Source organism: Lissotriton helveticus, chromosome 3_1 (genome assembly GCF_964261635.1).
Source record: "Lissotriton helveticus chromosome 3_1, aLisHel1.1, whole genome shotgun sequence".
Classification (NCBI taxonomy): domain Eukaryota; kingdom Metazoa; phylum Chordata; class Amphibia; order Caudata; family Salamandridae; genus Lissotriton; species Lissotriton helveticus.
This window is the reverse complement of record NC_136061.1, coordinates 898501303-898515713: the sequence shown is the minus strand read 5'-3', so window position 1 is coordinate 898515713 and position 14411 is coordinate 898501303. Positions and strand designations below refer to the sequence as shown.

General features: G+C 44.9%; 1 non-coding gene across 1 annotated transcript; it reads right to left on the bottom strand.

Annotated features, from left to right (window-relative positions):
• Nucleotides 1-10171: 10171 nt before the first annotated feature.
• Nucleotides 10172-10245, bottom strand: TRNAT-AGU (transfer RNA threonine (anticodon AGU)). Its single transcript has one exon. It is a non-coding gene; the product is annotated as a tRNA-Thr (tRNA).
• Between the last annotated feature and the right edge of the window lie 4166 nt (nt 10246-14411).

Here is a 14411-nt window from a genome sequence, read left to right as displayed (position 1 = left end):
AATCTGCTTTCTGAGAGGAGAGTGGGGGTATTTTGGCACCTGGACAAAATGTCCTTGCTTTGTGGATCTTTCTTTGTGAGTAGCTGACCATCCTTCATCCAGCAAATCTTCTTACTCTAAATCCTCCTCATACAAATCAAAAATGAATTAATTGTGAATCATATCCTCTTCATCCCCATCAATATCCTCAATAAAATACGTCTTCCTCACTTTAGCCCGAAGCTGAAATCTGTTGCTTAGGAGACCTCTTCTCCTTGTGCTTCACATACCACCATTCCGTTTTATGGCACTTTGAACTCCCTCTTGTTTTATATTTTAGGAAGAGCAAATGTATGTTCTTCCTAAAACCATTTCCACCTTTTAATTTTCCTTCATCTTTTTCCTCCTCAGATATGGACCAACATTCTTCTTCAACTGCACCCTTCCTTTTACATTTAGTCATAGCTTTTTCAGCAGCCTCCTTGACAGTAATACACTGTTCCCTCTAAACCAACCTTTTAATGATATTCTCCTGAACCTTTTCACTCAAAATAAAAAGTGCCTATACTTTCGTTTTCTGCCATTCCTTCACTCCACTTCTGTAATAATCCAAAACATCAAACTCAATATCAGCCTCAGAAATAACATGCACTCTCAGTTGTGTCAACTTTTCAGTCAGCTGTTTGCAAAATGCCCCTAGCACTAACACCTGTTTTGATGCGCATCTGATGGTGATGCGTCTATCGCAATTTCAAATTATCTGCTTCCCAATCAAAAATGGTTGCCATACCTTGTGTTCTTAGCAAAAGCCTCATAAAGCCCTCACCAGAGCCACAAGATGCCCGCATCTTCAACAGCTTTCTCCTCCACATTCTCTCCTGGTTCTACTCAGTGGTGGCTGCCTTGTAATGGGGTGGTGGGGTGGGGCAATGGATAAATGAAATAAACTTACTTTCTCTTCGTCGCAGCTGCGGCATGCCTCTCCTCCATCCCCTTCCTTTGAACTGGCAGCACCAGAACCAGACTCTCCCAGCCAGTCACAACGCTACATGAGCAGCGTCTTGATTGGTCTGAGCAGCCTGTTTTGCTGCTCAGACAGTGCCTGGGAGTCTGGGTATGTTCTCCTTCAGGCTATGCAACAGAGCCAGGTGGAGAACATACTAAGTGCGCGTGAATGTTTGGCCAAACATCATGTGCACTTAAGGAGTGCAAACCACTCCTCACTTTGCTCAGCCCCAGCACTGCCACGCCTGACCTGGCTCCAGTCCCACACAAAGAAAAAAATATATATATTAATGTCTTGTTATTATTATGTTCTTTTTGCTTTTTGTACTGCTCAAATAGCAGTGGGGTTCCACTGGATGTCTGGTGATTACCCTGCTTGCTGCCGCAAATCAGGTTCACATGTGCCACTGCTTATGCACAAAAAAAATTAAATCGCCTGTAGACAAACTGTTGATCTAAATGCTACTGCTTGCTGAACATTCCAAACAAAATCTTATTTAGGCACTGTCCGACCCATTATGAAATGTTCCACTGCTATCCTCGGAAAAGAAACACCTAATTACTTTACTTGGTATACCTCAACCAACCACAAAACTGATTCAAAGTTACCAGTAATTAACTCTAAATCCTACTGTTTCCTAAAATCTCCATAAACTAGAAGCAGCTAGCTACCACTACTTATAAATTGGCCTGGTGAAATTTCTGTTATGCCGATATAATCCTGCGTAGTTTCACTAATGTTGCCTTATGAGGAGAACATTTTGTGCCAGCACAGTGGGAAGAACAAGAATGATGAGAAAGCGGGTGGTTATTGTGTGTGGTTCTTGTGCTGGGTTTGAATTTTGTGAAATTACATGCAATTTAGGGTTAATTTTTCTGATTTTGCAAAATTACACAAAAACAAATTACATGAATTTTGACATCCCTTCTTATAAACAGCAACCACTACTTATAACATTTACCTTTTTGAAAGGAATTCATTTAAATCACCCAGGCAGAGATAAACAAATGAAAGCACTTATCTCATGAGGAGCAGAATTAGGGGAAGGCTGGCAGGGAAAGGTGCTATGTTAGTCAGATGAAGTGCTCCTAATTGTATGATTACTACGCTGTTCGTTAAGTTCTTCTATGTGCTACAAGTAAAAACCAAATAAAGAGAAATGCATAATGATAGCCTCTGATCTCGCAATAAAATTCCACAGACATGAAGGAGCTGCCACGAATGCTTGTATAGAGAAAGATCCTGCCAAACTGCTTCACTTCCAGCCTCTTAGGGGGTCACTTGAGGTCTTTAACCTGACAGGAAGGTAATCAGACTGTTCACGAGTACGGGCACTGAAGGCTGTACAGCACAGTATGAGCTCAATCGTAAAGTGTAATGGCACCAACTCACAGCAAAAGTATCGGGCAAAGTGATCACATTTTCTCATGCCAGACTTCAAGTGAGCAACAACAAAGATCTGGAATCAGAGGGGGCTAAGAAGAGTTTGATTTGATAAAAACATGATACATAGTTCATATCAGTGCAGCTTGAAATACAACAATACAACCTGGAGATTTCACCTTAGAAACAAATATTGGAGTAACACTAACAGCCAACATTAGACTAACACTAACCCATTGGATTCCTAGCTGCAAGCATACTGGAGATGAACTTCCCAAACACTTTTTGTACATTACAAACAGTCTGCCGCTGACCGCGTGACAGGCAGGGGAGCATGGGCGGGACAGCGCCCTAGTCCCACACGACGGGCGAGCAGAACCCTTAGCGCGGCACCCCTCCCCCTGAGCCGACCTCCCTACTTGAGCAGCCAATAGGGAGGGCTCACCTGGGAGAGGGGGGCGTCCCTTCCGGTATTTAGCGCCGCAGCAACGGTGCTCGGCCTCTCTTTCCCACCAGGCGTTTCCTATGGCTCTGCGCTGATGCCTCTCTTTCCCACCAGGCGTTTCCTATGATCCCGCGGCTCAAGCGCTGTTCTGTTCTTCAGGCGCTTTCTCTTTTCGGCCTCAGGGTGGCCGTCCTGCGCCGGCCGGCCGCGCTGGTCTTGCGTCGGGTTTGCTGCCTCGACGGGAGTGCGGTGAGTGCTGGTTTTCTGGAGCCGCTTGCGGGGGGGTTAAACCAGAGTTCCCAAAAGCCTTGTAAAAGCCGCCCGCCGTGTGCTTAGCTCCTTGCTCGGTAAGTGGGAAAAGGTAATAACTAGACTCCGATTTGTGCTGACGGGACTAATGCAGCTTCCTTATTTCTAAAAGTGGCGGTGGCGTTGTGGGGCCTGGGGGCTGAGGGAGAGCGTGCCGGGCAGTGTTTGTTCGGGCGGGTCTTGAATTGATGAACGTTTTGTTATTAAAAGACTGAAAATGTTGCTTTTCTAGGTATGTTTTAAAAAAAAGAAATTCCATTTGAAAACGTTTGCTTAACTAATGCCCTTGGATTCTGCACGTTCGCTTTCTCGCCGGGGAAGCCGGGTGAATCCGGGTGTACGTAGCTGTAGGCGAGAGTTGTCAGACTAATTTTCCGGATTAAGCCTCATTCCTCTCCTCGGCCGCTAGAGTTTATGGTCGATGCTTGGAGGCTTAAGCGCTAGGCGGCCCGGAAATTATGGGCGTGCAGGGTCAGTGTGTGGAGACTAGGTTGGCGCTTTAATGTGTTCGCCGGTATCGGTCCCTCGTTACAACCCCCTAGTGTTAGGCGCTCTTGGGCGAGCGCGCGCTGCACACTAAAAGAGCGCGGGATTTGGGCGGCGGGGGGAAGTTTAGTCGTCCCGGTGTAGCATGTCGACTAGTTGAGGACCGGTGGGGCAGGGTATGCGCTGATCGGAATGGCGGCCCGTCCGCGAGCGTAAACGGCCCGAGGCAGCGATATCACGCTGAGGTTCATTGTGGCCAATTCCTTGGCCGGACGCGGGGGTGATCGGGCGTGATGGCGGCTGCGAAACGGAACGTTAGGTTTTATTCAAAATGGCCTTAAAGGATAGGGATGGCGGCCAGATCTTCTAATGACCTTAAGCGGTGTGATGTGATGCCTGTTTAACCGTCGTGAGCTGTAGTCCAGATTTGCCTTCCGGCAGTCCCTAAAGGGCCTGCAGCTTTTGTAGGGTACTGGCGTAAGGGGTCAGTGCATGCAGCCCAGGCGTGTAACTAAGGAGACTTAATCTTGTCTGGGCCTAGACAGCATGAGTCTACAGAGACAGATAACTCTGTGTAACAGGGCACAACTGTTACTCGCCGGGGTTTTAATTTAAGATCAGTGCATTCTGGGAATTGTAGTCTGGCTGTATGTTAGTTGAGCCTAATGGACCAACACACCCAGTAATGATATGGTAAAGTGAAAGAATGGAAAATAGATCTCTCAGTGATACGATGCCGTCTGGTCATCCCACGAATTAAGGGTTCAGTACAAAGTACCGAAACACATACTTTCTAGAGTAAGTCTGCAAGCCCCATTTGGAGGCTTGAGGATGAAGCAAAGGGGAATTGCGGGGAGCGAAGGCAGAGGTTTAGCCCCAGCGCATTCAGCCCATGATCAGGACTGCAGAGGCGACAAGTAATGGCGCTAATGAAAGTTCCAGGCCACTTCCTGACTCCCGTTAAAAAGAACTAACTTACATGATCCATGTAATGTAATATGTGTTTACTTCTGCATCATGTATTCTGGGCCTGGCAGGATTGCTACATCCTGGGTTGTGTTCTCGGTAGCACTGCTGCAGGGTGTGTTCTGTGCCTGGCAGCACAGCCGCAGCTCGTACTCTCGTTCGGGTAGCACTCACTGGTGCACCTTGTGCAACGTTTTAGGACAACCAGCCCGGCAACTACTGCCTTTCCATGCTTTCTTTGCTCGGCATGACTGCTACATTGTCTTTTATAAGTTAGGTAGTGCTGAGTAACTTTATTGCACTGTGTTGCCTGTTTTGGCGGTTCTGTCTTCCAGTGCGTTCTGTGTCTTCCATGTTGTTCGCTTCCTAGGAGAGGTTCGAGTAACAACATCGTTAACCTGCTGGCTTGCGGTGCTCTAAGCGCTCTATCGTACGTTGCTAAAGGTTCGATAAACGTGCTCGTGATTGTCAGGCACTTGCCATTAAAATAAAGTGCCTGCTTATTGACCCGGGCATTGTTGTACGTGTCAAGGTGGCCTTATTTGAATGGTTAAGACAGGACAGATCTCCGTACAGATAACAGTTTCCTGTGCTAGAATATACATCGGAGGTCAATGCACCTCCTTCACTCGTCTGCATTAACCTATGTCTTATTGGTTCGAATGAAAGTAGGATAGATCATGGGGTTAATGCATCTGTTGCAAAGCACTGGAGGTCATAGTTTACAAGTGACTGCCCCCACTTCCTGCCTCCTCTATGCCTATCTCTCCGTGTACGGGCTGATCATCTTTTCACTAAACTGTTTGCTGACAGAGAAAGCAGGTTAACTGCCAACTCTGAGAATGCATATCTTACCTTCTGCTTCGCATGCACTCAGACTGCGTGTCACTGGGGCTGGCCTGCCAGCAGCTGGCTATCGTCTGACTCAGCACTTGGTAACCAGAAAAGGGAAAATAAAATGATGACTTTATTTATTATCTGATTTTTCCCTAATAAATTCCCATATATTAAGAGTCACCTGACTACTCAGCAATTGTATTTCAGCTAGTGGACATGAAGGGGAATAGGAATTCAAAAAGGGTTGCCTTGCATTCATAGTACTTTTTCATGCGGGCTTGTTTCTTGAATTCTAAATATACATCGTTGAATCTGATAATCTGCAGCACTTCCAAGTAGGCCTTTGCTGAAATAGGCGGCAGCGGAGTATAACGAAATGGTAATATACTGCACCGTCAGAGCATCGTCTCGCTGTGCAAGATGGCTCCTTAGGCATGCGGGTCAGCGAGGGGCTGCCGCATTGGATCGCCTGTAAGATGACCCACCTTAACGCCATACCTGTGTTGTACGAAATAAACCTGCAGCACTTCTTTCCCACAAATATGTCTCATGAGTTTTCTTTGGGTATTTAAGTGGAAGTGGCATTGCGGGGCGAGCGCTGGCGGTGTGGGCACTATGAGCTCAGGGTGCATCACCCCTACTTTTGAAATTCATCAAGTGAAGTCTGCAGTTCTGTCTGGGCCAGCCTTCATAGGATATTGATAGCATACCATCCCTTGAAAATCAGAGTCCTAAAATTTCCCACAAACGTCCACCATTGATTGAGTTAGAGTGTTTTGTGGAAAGGAGGTCCAAGGCATGTGGCCTTTTTTTGAGGGGGCATGGACAGTTTTTTATTTGTATTGAATGAACTCGACCAGAAGGTATTAGAGCACTTTGTATGAGAACCAGTTACATTAGACACACACATTTATTTATGCAAGGGGAGTCTAAGGGCCTCATTTACAAAGAACTGGCATAGGCCAGAGCCACAAGACATTTTGATGTGCCCTATGCCAAATCGAAAGGGCAGGCATGTACCGTATGTACAAGATATGGTGTATTTCTGTTCTTTCAGCCGGCGCACAATTTGTAGCCAAGCGCCAATGCAGGCACCCTTGCACCATGGTGCAAGGGTGACTGTGTTGCTAGCATGATTGTTTTTGTGAAGGAAGGGGCGAGACGGGGTAAGCGATACCTACTGCCTTGGACCTGGTCGCTTCAGTTTTAAGCCCTGAAGTGCCCAGGGTTAATTGTCAATCAGTGACACCTTGTTACAGAATGGGGTTGGGTCAGCAATCTCACTGACCCCATCCATCTCTGTGGCGAGTGAGGGATAGCTGCCAATGAGGGATGGCAGTGGTCCCAACCCTCCTGGGACCACAGAGGCCTGGAACTGCAGCCTTCCCCCATTGCCTTCCTTCACTGCATTCACCAAAAATAAAATATACATAAAACTTACCTCAACGGCAGCTCTCCGAGAGGGAAGCCTCAGAAGTCCCAGGAGGGTTGAGACTGCCTGAGATTGCCGGCGTTTGCCAGTCCTTTCCAAGATGATTCAACATTAATGCACACCAGGCTGGGAGACCATATGCCGTAGTGCCATGGGCAGTACCTTTGCCCCGAGCGTGGCAGGGTTGGTTATACATGAGCACCTTTGAAGGGACACATATTCACACAGAAACCAACCCTTACATTCGTCATATACTGCTTTGGAAGCGGTATATCGACGATATCCTGCTAATTTGGAACGGGAATGAAGAAAATCTTAAGGACTTCCACACCTGGATTAACACCAAAGATAATTGCTTAAAATTTACGTACAGTGCTGATAAGAGGAGCTTGGATTTCCTTGACATCACAATCTATGCAGAAAATGGATCTCTACAAACACGCACTTTCTTCAAGGAAACAGCGAAGAACAGTCTTCTATCTTTCAAGAGTTTTCATCCCCGCCCTCTGAGGGAAAATCTTCCCTACAGCCAGTTCCTTAGGCTACGAAGGAACTGTAGCAAGAACATTGAATACAGAGCCCAAGCAGAAGACCTCTGTAAAAAACTGACAGACCGCGACTACCCCAGGCGAGTGATAAACAAATGCAAAAAACGGGCTCATAACCAGAACAGAGAGGGCCTGTTGGAGACATCAACAATAACAGAACCAGAGAGCCTAACAACCTGTGTCACCACTTATAGCCCAGTGACTGACAGAGTTAAGAAGATCGTCAACAAAATATGGAGGATCCTCACGTCTGGAGCACTCTCATGGCCAAAACCTAGATTTCCAAATAAACGGAGTCGAAACCTGAAGGACATCTTGTTTCACACAAGACCACCCCCGTCAAAAAACGAAAAAGAATAAATCTATGGGGAAATGCCCCAATCATTGGACATTACCCGTGTGGTTCCTGCTCAGTGTGTAGCTTGACACAACCCACAAAAGAACTACAATTGCTTCCAAATTTTAAGTGGAGGATACTGAAACACACTAACTGTGACACCAGTCATGTAGTGTACATGATAACCTGCCCGTGTCACCTGAGTTATATCGGAATGACATGTAGGAAGGTTAAACAAAGGATTGGAGAACACCGGAGCAATGTTAAATGTAAAAAGAGTACCACCAAGATGGCCAGTCATTATTTAGAAAAGAACCACACCGAGGATGAACTTAACTGGGTCTTTCTAGAAACTCTAGAGATTAAGGACAATAATGCAGAGAGAATCCTTTTTGAAAAGGAACAACGCTGGATACATCGCCTGGGCACAGACACGAGAGGTTTGAATGATAATATTCTATGGCTGAGCTTGCTGAGATAAGAAACCTCAATTTTTCTAGACTGCAAATAAGCCACTCTCCCATACAGACTTCGAACATTACTGTGGAAACCACTCTCTCGTTCCCAAAAAATCATTCATCTTAGGTGTTTGATTTCGCTACTTCCCAAATAAATATGGTCAAACCACATCCCGGATAAGTTCTCCTCATGCTGCATAACCAAAAAGAATTACTGTACATCTCTCATGGTCTATTTAAAAGAATTGTTATACAACCCCCCTGCCCCACTCTCTTAATCTGCTATATACACTCTAATGAGGGCTATACAGAGGTGAACTTCATAATTTTATCCCATCCCCACAGTTACATCAATTTGTTGGTTCGATCTCTGTATCACAGAACACGAGCATTAAACAAAATTCCCTCGTGCTGAAACAAAACTTAATATCAGCCGAGCTTCAAAGCTCTTTCCTGAGAATATATCGCCCAATGCACCTTACAATAATTCTTAGTCAATTTAAATACCTCAATGGTATACATAAACCCCTTTTTTATGTTTTTTTGTTCTGTATCTGATTTAATTATCAACTACAACTTCTTCGGGACACATAAGATTATCTTCCGTTTAGTCCCTTTTCTACTCCCTTTACCTCTGGGACTTTATATTCAACCCGGTAGCCAAGCCCTGCTACTTCCGGGTCACGAGAGGCAGCCGCAGCGTAATGCGAGGCGCGAGGAGCGGAGCGTCAGGTACCCAACTTCCACCTAACACCGCGATGCAACCACAAGTATTCTGCATCCCTATTTTAACGTCCATATATTCTTTTCGAATCTAGCAACCTCGAAGCCCTTGTAACACCCGAAGGAGGTGTAATTTGTCTACACTGCAGGTACGCACTCTCGCGCCAAACGTCCATCGGCATGAGCGGCTTAATACATCTATAAAGCGTGCACAATATGAGTGATTTTGACAACATTGAGGACGATAATAATACATGGGACAAGCATTTACAATGCAACGGTTTCGCCTTTGGAAAAGTTAGAGCTATTGGCATTGTAAATGACAACATTTTTATTTATGTGTTGGCTTTGACAACACAAATAAATGGCATTGTCATTTACAAAGCCAATAGCCTAATCTCTCGCTCTGCACTCCTACTGCACTGCACACGATTAACTAACATGAGCTTGCTCATGTTAGTTAATGTTGGAAAAATCTTTTCACTAAACAAAGCCAAACTGATTGGCTTTGTCAATAGGTCTTTGAAAGTGAAAGGTACTCGAGTTGGTGACACAATATAGTCTCAATTTAACATCAAAATTAACTCGATCATTTACCGTGCGTGGGTGATTAAAAAGATTTCATGATTTAAACAATCACATGTATAATTCTTGCGTCTAGTGCGAGTATTTCCATAAACCCAATGCCCAGCAATCGCTGCATAAATTAATTTGTGAGTCGATTAGAACATCTGCAGTCACCCAGCAGCTAAAGTGCATATGGTGCAGTGCAAACTTGTAATTTATTGAGGCGTAGGAAGGGCCCATTTCGAAACTGAGCAATGCATCTAGAATGGGCGCTTCTAGTGCAGATGGTGGCGTCAGTAAAATGCAGCTAGTTATAATCCAGCCGTAGGTCAAAATCGCTTCTTGGGCCACTACTTTTAAATTATTTACAGTCGTTTAAGTGCATATGGTGTTGTGCACACTTAGAACGTATTAAGCAATAAAATACCCCATTATCTAAGACATGTCGGTGCCTATGAAATAGACGCTTTTGATACAGATAGCAGCATCACCCCTACTTGTGCCCACTTTAACCTAATTGCTGCCATAGGCAACTCGGATCAAGTGCAAGTAGAATTTAAGATCAAAATCGTTTATTTATGTCCGAGGGAGAATTATCGTGTACCGCACAAATTTAATAGAAACAGCGTGAATTTGATATAATTCGTGAGGTTTTTAGTTAATTAGTTTTCTATAGATTGTCTGGAAAAAAAGTAAGGCACTGCTGAGATTCGAACTCAGGATCTCCTGTTTACTAGACAGGCGCTTTAACCAACTAAGCCACAGCGCCACCTGTGCAAGCCAGCATTTCCACTCTAGCCTCTTTCTGTTTAGAACTGTCCGGTGCTGCGTTTTCAGTTCTTGAAAGTTTTCATATTTTTCACCTGTTCCCAACAAGAAGATGGAGAGGAAAACCTGATACAGGAATGGAAAAACTTCAATACTCATGAAAAGTTTATGTCGGTACAGATTCATATTCGTATTCATTAGTAATATTTTGAAGCATGAACACCATGCACTGGACACCATGCACTGGCAGACGAAGTGCTTGACATAGAGAAAGGTACAAATGTAATAGAAAGGGAAATACTATAAAGGTCACTAATACGTACGAGCCACGTATATGAATGTCTACGTAACCTCTCGTGGCCATCAGACGCCCCCCCTGTGCTGTACAGAGATCACTACATACCACATGCTCTATCTGCAAAGCCCCGGTGAATGCACAAAGATACGAAAGTGTTTTGGGTGTTTTATTCAGTACCTTGTCTTCGTCTCCTAAGATGAAATTGACAGGAATTTTTTTGCAGTTTTACATAGCGTGAACTCGTCCCGAAGCCATCAGAGCGCTTAACTTGAGTACCAGTTGCGTTGCAGGCGTCACTTTCTCACCAAAGAACACGTTTCAGTTTTCCCGGTACAGCCGAGGAACCCGCCAGTCTCATAAAGGTGGGATCTAGAAGTGCAGAATGAGAGCCCCATTAAAACACTAACGAGGCTGGTGATAACGATTGAAGCATCCACGGTGCACCAATTACAATCATTGTTAAACACCAGGCACCACATCACACGGTTATTTACCAGCATAAATAACAGTCCTCACTTTAGCGTGCCACTTTAAAACGTCCTGCACTGTGCATAGCTTTTTTTTATGTAGATACATACAAAAGACAAGCACCTACGGGCACACGGACAGCGGGAGGGGGGGCGGGAAGGACAACAGCACGAGGGGGGCAGAACGGGCATACGGACAGCGGGAGGGGTGGGGGCAGGAACGGGCACACGGACAGCGGGAGGGGGGGCGGGAACGAGCGCTAAACTTGAGTACCAGTTGCGTTGCAGGCGTCACTTTCTCACCAAAGAACACGTTTCAGTTTTCCCGGTACAGCCGAGGAACCCGCCAGTCTCGGAAATAAAGGTGGGATCTAGAAGTGCAGAATGAGAGCCCCATTAAAACACTAACGAGGCTGGTGGTAACGATTGAAGCATCCACGGTGCACCAATTACAATCATTGTTAAACACCAGGCACCACATCACATGGTTATTTACCAGCATAAACAACAGTCCTCACTTTAGCGTGCCATTTTAAAACATCCTGCACTGTGCACAGCTTTTTTTTATGTAGATACATACAAAAGACAAGCACCTACGGGCACACGGACAGCGGGAGAGGGGCGGGAAGACGAACAGCGGGAGGGGGGCAGAACGGGCACACGGACAGCGGGAGGGGGAGGCAGGAACGGGCACACGGACAGCGGGAGGGGGGGCGGGAACGGACAGCGGGACATCGCGCAACCCACCCCTACAAAGGACACTTCCGAAATGGTGGAAAACAAAGCTGTAAAAAAATAAATAAATAAACACCGCCCACCGCCGCATGACGATCGCAAGGGGGCGGGATGAGTAAAAATGGCCGGAACGCCCACGAATCTGCTCCGGCTTTGACGGACAGATCTCTGTTCCAATGGCTAGCCTCCATTTATGGAGCTAGCCAATGGAACAGAGGGGCGGGACTAGACTCACATACTCTAAACAAAAGATTTCGCCTGAGCAAAACGCTGCTTGCGCAGCTTTTGACAGGCGAAACCTAAAAATGAGCTTTTTGCATAAACACACGAACTCCAACATTTATGCATGAAAAACCAGTATAGTTTATATTTAATGAGATCATGATGACATAATATGGCAAACACCGTTATCTGATCAATGGGAGATAGTTGAGCTCCTTTTTACCTTGCATGACCATAAGAACACACCATCACCACAGTAACCAAAAATCTTTTTGCATGGTACACGTTTGTGGAGAAAGACAGAGTTGACACTGCCAGTTACTGGGGGTTATGAAGTATTGCCATTTTTAGTTGCATCAAAATTGCGTTGTATAGTAGTGAATTCACTATGTTATGTGTCTCCCTTACCTGTTTCCCTTGTTTTGTTTGTATATATAATGTCTGTTTCACAGGTACATCGAGACCTCGAAGAAGAAAACAGGTTGAAAATGTCCCTTTTTCTATCACTTGCTTGCTAAAGTTTAGTAAACTAGTACCACTTTCACCTACCACTATTGGCCCTGAAGGAAGCCCTTAAGTCCGAATTCCGGCAGATAGGGCTGAAACATGTTGGCCATTTTTACTTCACAGTAATGCTAGTGCGTCCTGAAAACCTAATTCTTTTCAATAGAACGCACTGTTTTTGAGCATTCCCTCATGGGATTCACCCGAACCCAGATTCAATAAAATTCATTTTCTGGTTATCCGGGTGATTTTAATTTGAACACTGTCCACGTCACTGGGTCACTACTGTTTTTAACCAAGGGTAAGATCCTCCTGGTGGAGGCTGCATATCGATACTAACCCTATGATTATGCACACACGTGTATGAAGAGCGGAGAACCAAGATATACCGCTATCCATGCTTCCCAACACGTGCATGAGGGTTTTTTATTGGAGACACTTTTGCTTTATCTCCTGCATACCCTGGTTCATGCAGGACAAGTGATCCTTCCCCATTTGATTATTTGGGTGGCAGAGCAGCCACATCAACTGGCTTTTGTTAACCTTTGCATCATCCATGTGAATCTGCAATTCAAATGTATGTAGAACTGCTGGTGGTAGGGCAGTGTTTTGCTAAAGGCCTCGTAACTGCTTCGAGGCCCAGGGGAGGGGCCCCTCTTCCCTGGGCCTCAAAGCACTAGAGCAAGCTGCAAGTCCAAGTGTGCGGCGGCCCTTCCCTGCGCCTTGCGGCCATTAGGCCCTCTATCCTCTCCTTTCATTTATTTGTTCCTCTTTTTTTTTTTTTTTTTTTTTTTTTTTTATTGAGATGGATCAGAATATCAAAAAACAGACCGGGATCATAAATACAATTAAGATATCAGCTGGATGAAAATATCATAACAAAATGCAGACATATAAATTTAAAAGGAGAAACATGCAGGACGAAGACATTTCACTTTCAACATCTTGTTTTCCTCCAGTTACTGAGTGGTGCCCAAATTTTTTTACCATATTCTTTCTTCTTTTTACCCTTAGAATTGTATAGACACTCCTCAATGTTATGAATGCCAAGTAGTCTCGATAACCACATCTGAAATGAGGGGGCTACCGTATCCTTCCAAGCTGCCGCTATAAGAATTCTTAACACCGCAACACACAAAAAGATAAAAGCTTCGGCTTCATGTGTGACTTTAAGATTTTCATCCCTGCCGATTAGAATAGTGGTTGGGGATAGAGCGATTTGGCACTCTAGCAGCCCCGATAGGAATTTCTCCATTTCAGTTAAAACAGGTTTAAGATTTTGACAGGAATAAAACATATGAGATAGATCTGCCGGACCTTGGTTACATCTTGGACATCTATCCGTATCCCTTTTACCCCATTGAAACAGCTTCGCGGGAGTATAATAGAGATTAAAAATCGTCTTGTAGTGTTGTGCTTTTAAGTTGGATGCTCTTAATACTTTCTTATTTAATGCCAGTGCATAGTCCAGGTCTACATTTGGATCACCTATTCTAAGAGCCCAAGCATTTTCTGTTTGTACCACATCCTCCTCTATGCCCTGTAAGAGATAAGCATATCCAATTTTGATCTTTCTGCCTCCATTCCTTATATATTGGAGAATCGGGTTTAACTCCTGGATAGAGATCCTAGGTCTTAAAGATTTAACTGTTTGTTCTAACTGTTTATACAACATCCAATGGTTCATAGGAACCCCATATCTTTGTTGCAGGACCTCAAACCCTAGCAGATCATCCTTACACATAACGTCACCCAAACATCGGATACCCAGACTCTTCCAAAGGACGCTGTTCCTGTTCTGTCCAAGATGTAGGAATGGGCTTGAGTTCCAAAGATCTGTAGTGCCATTGATCTTAGGGATCTTAAAAAATTTCAGCATCAACTTCCATACACCCCAAACACTTAACATCACTTTGCTTTTACTCCTCTTATAATACCGCA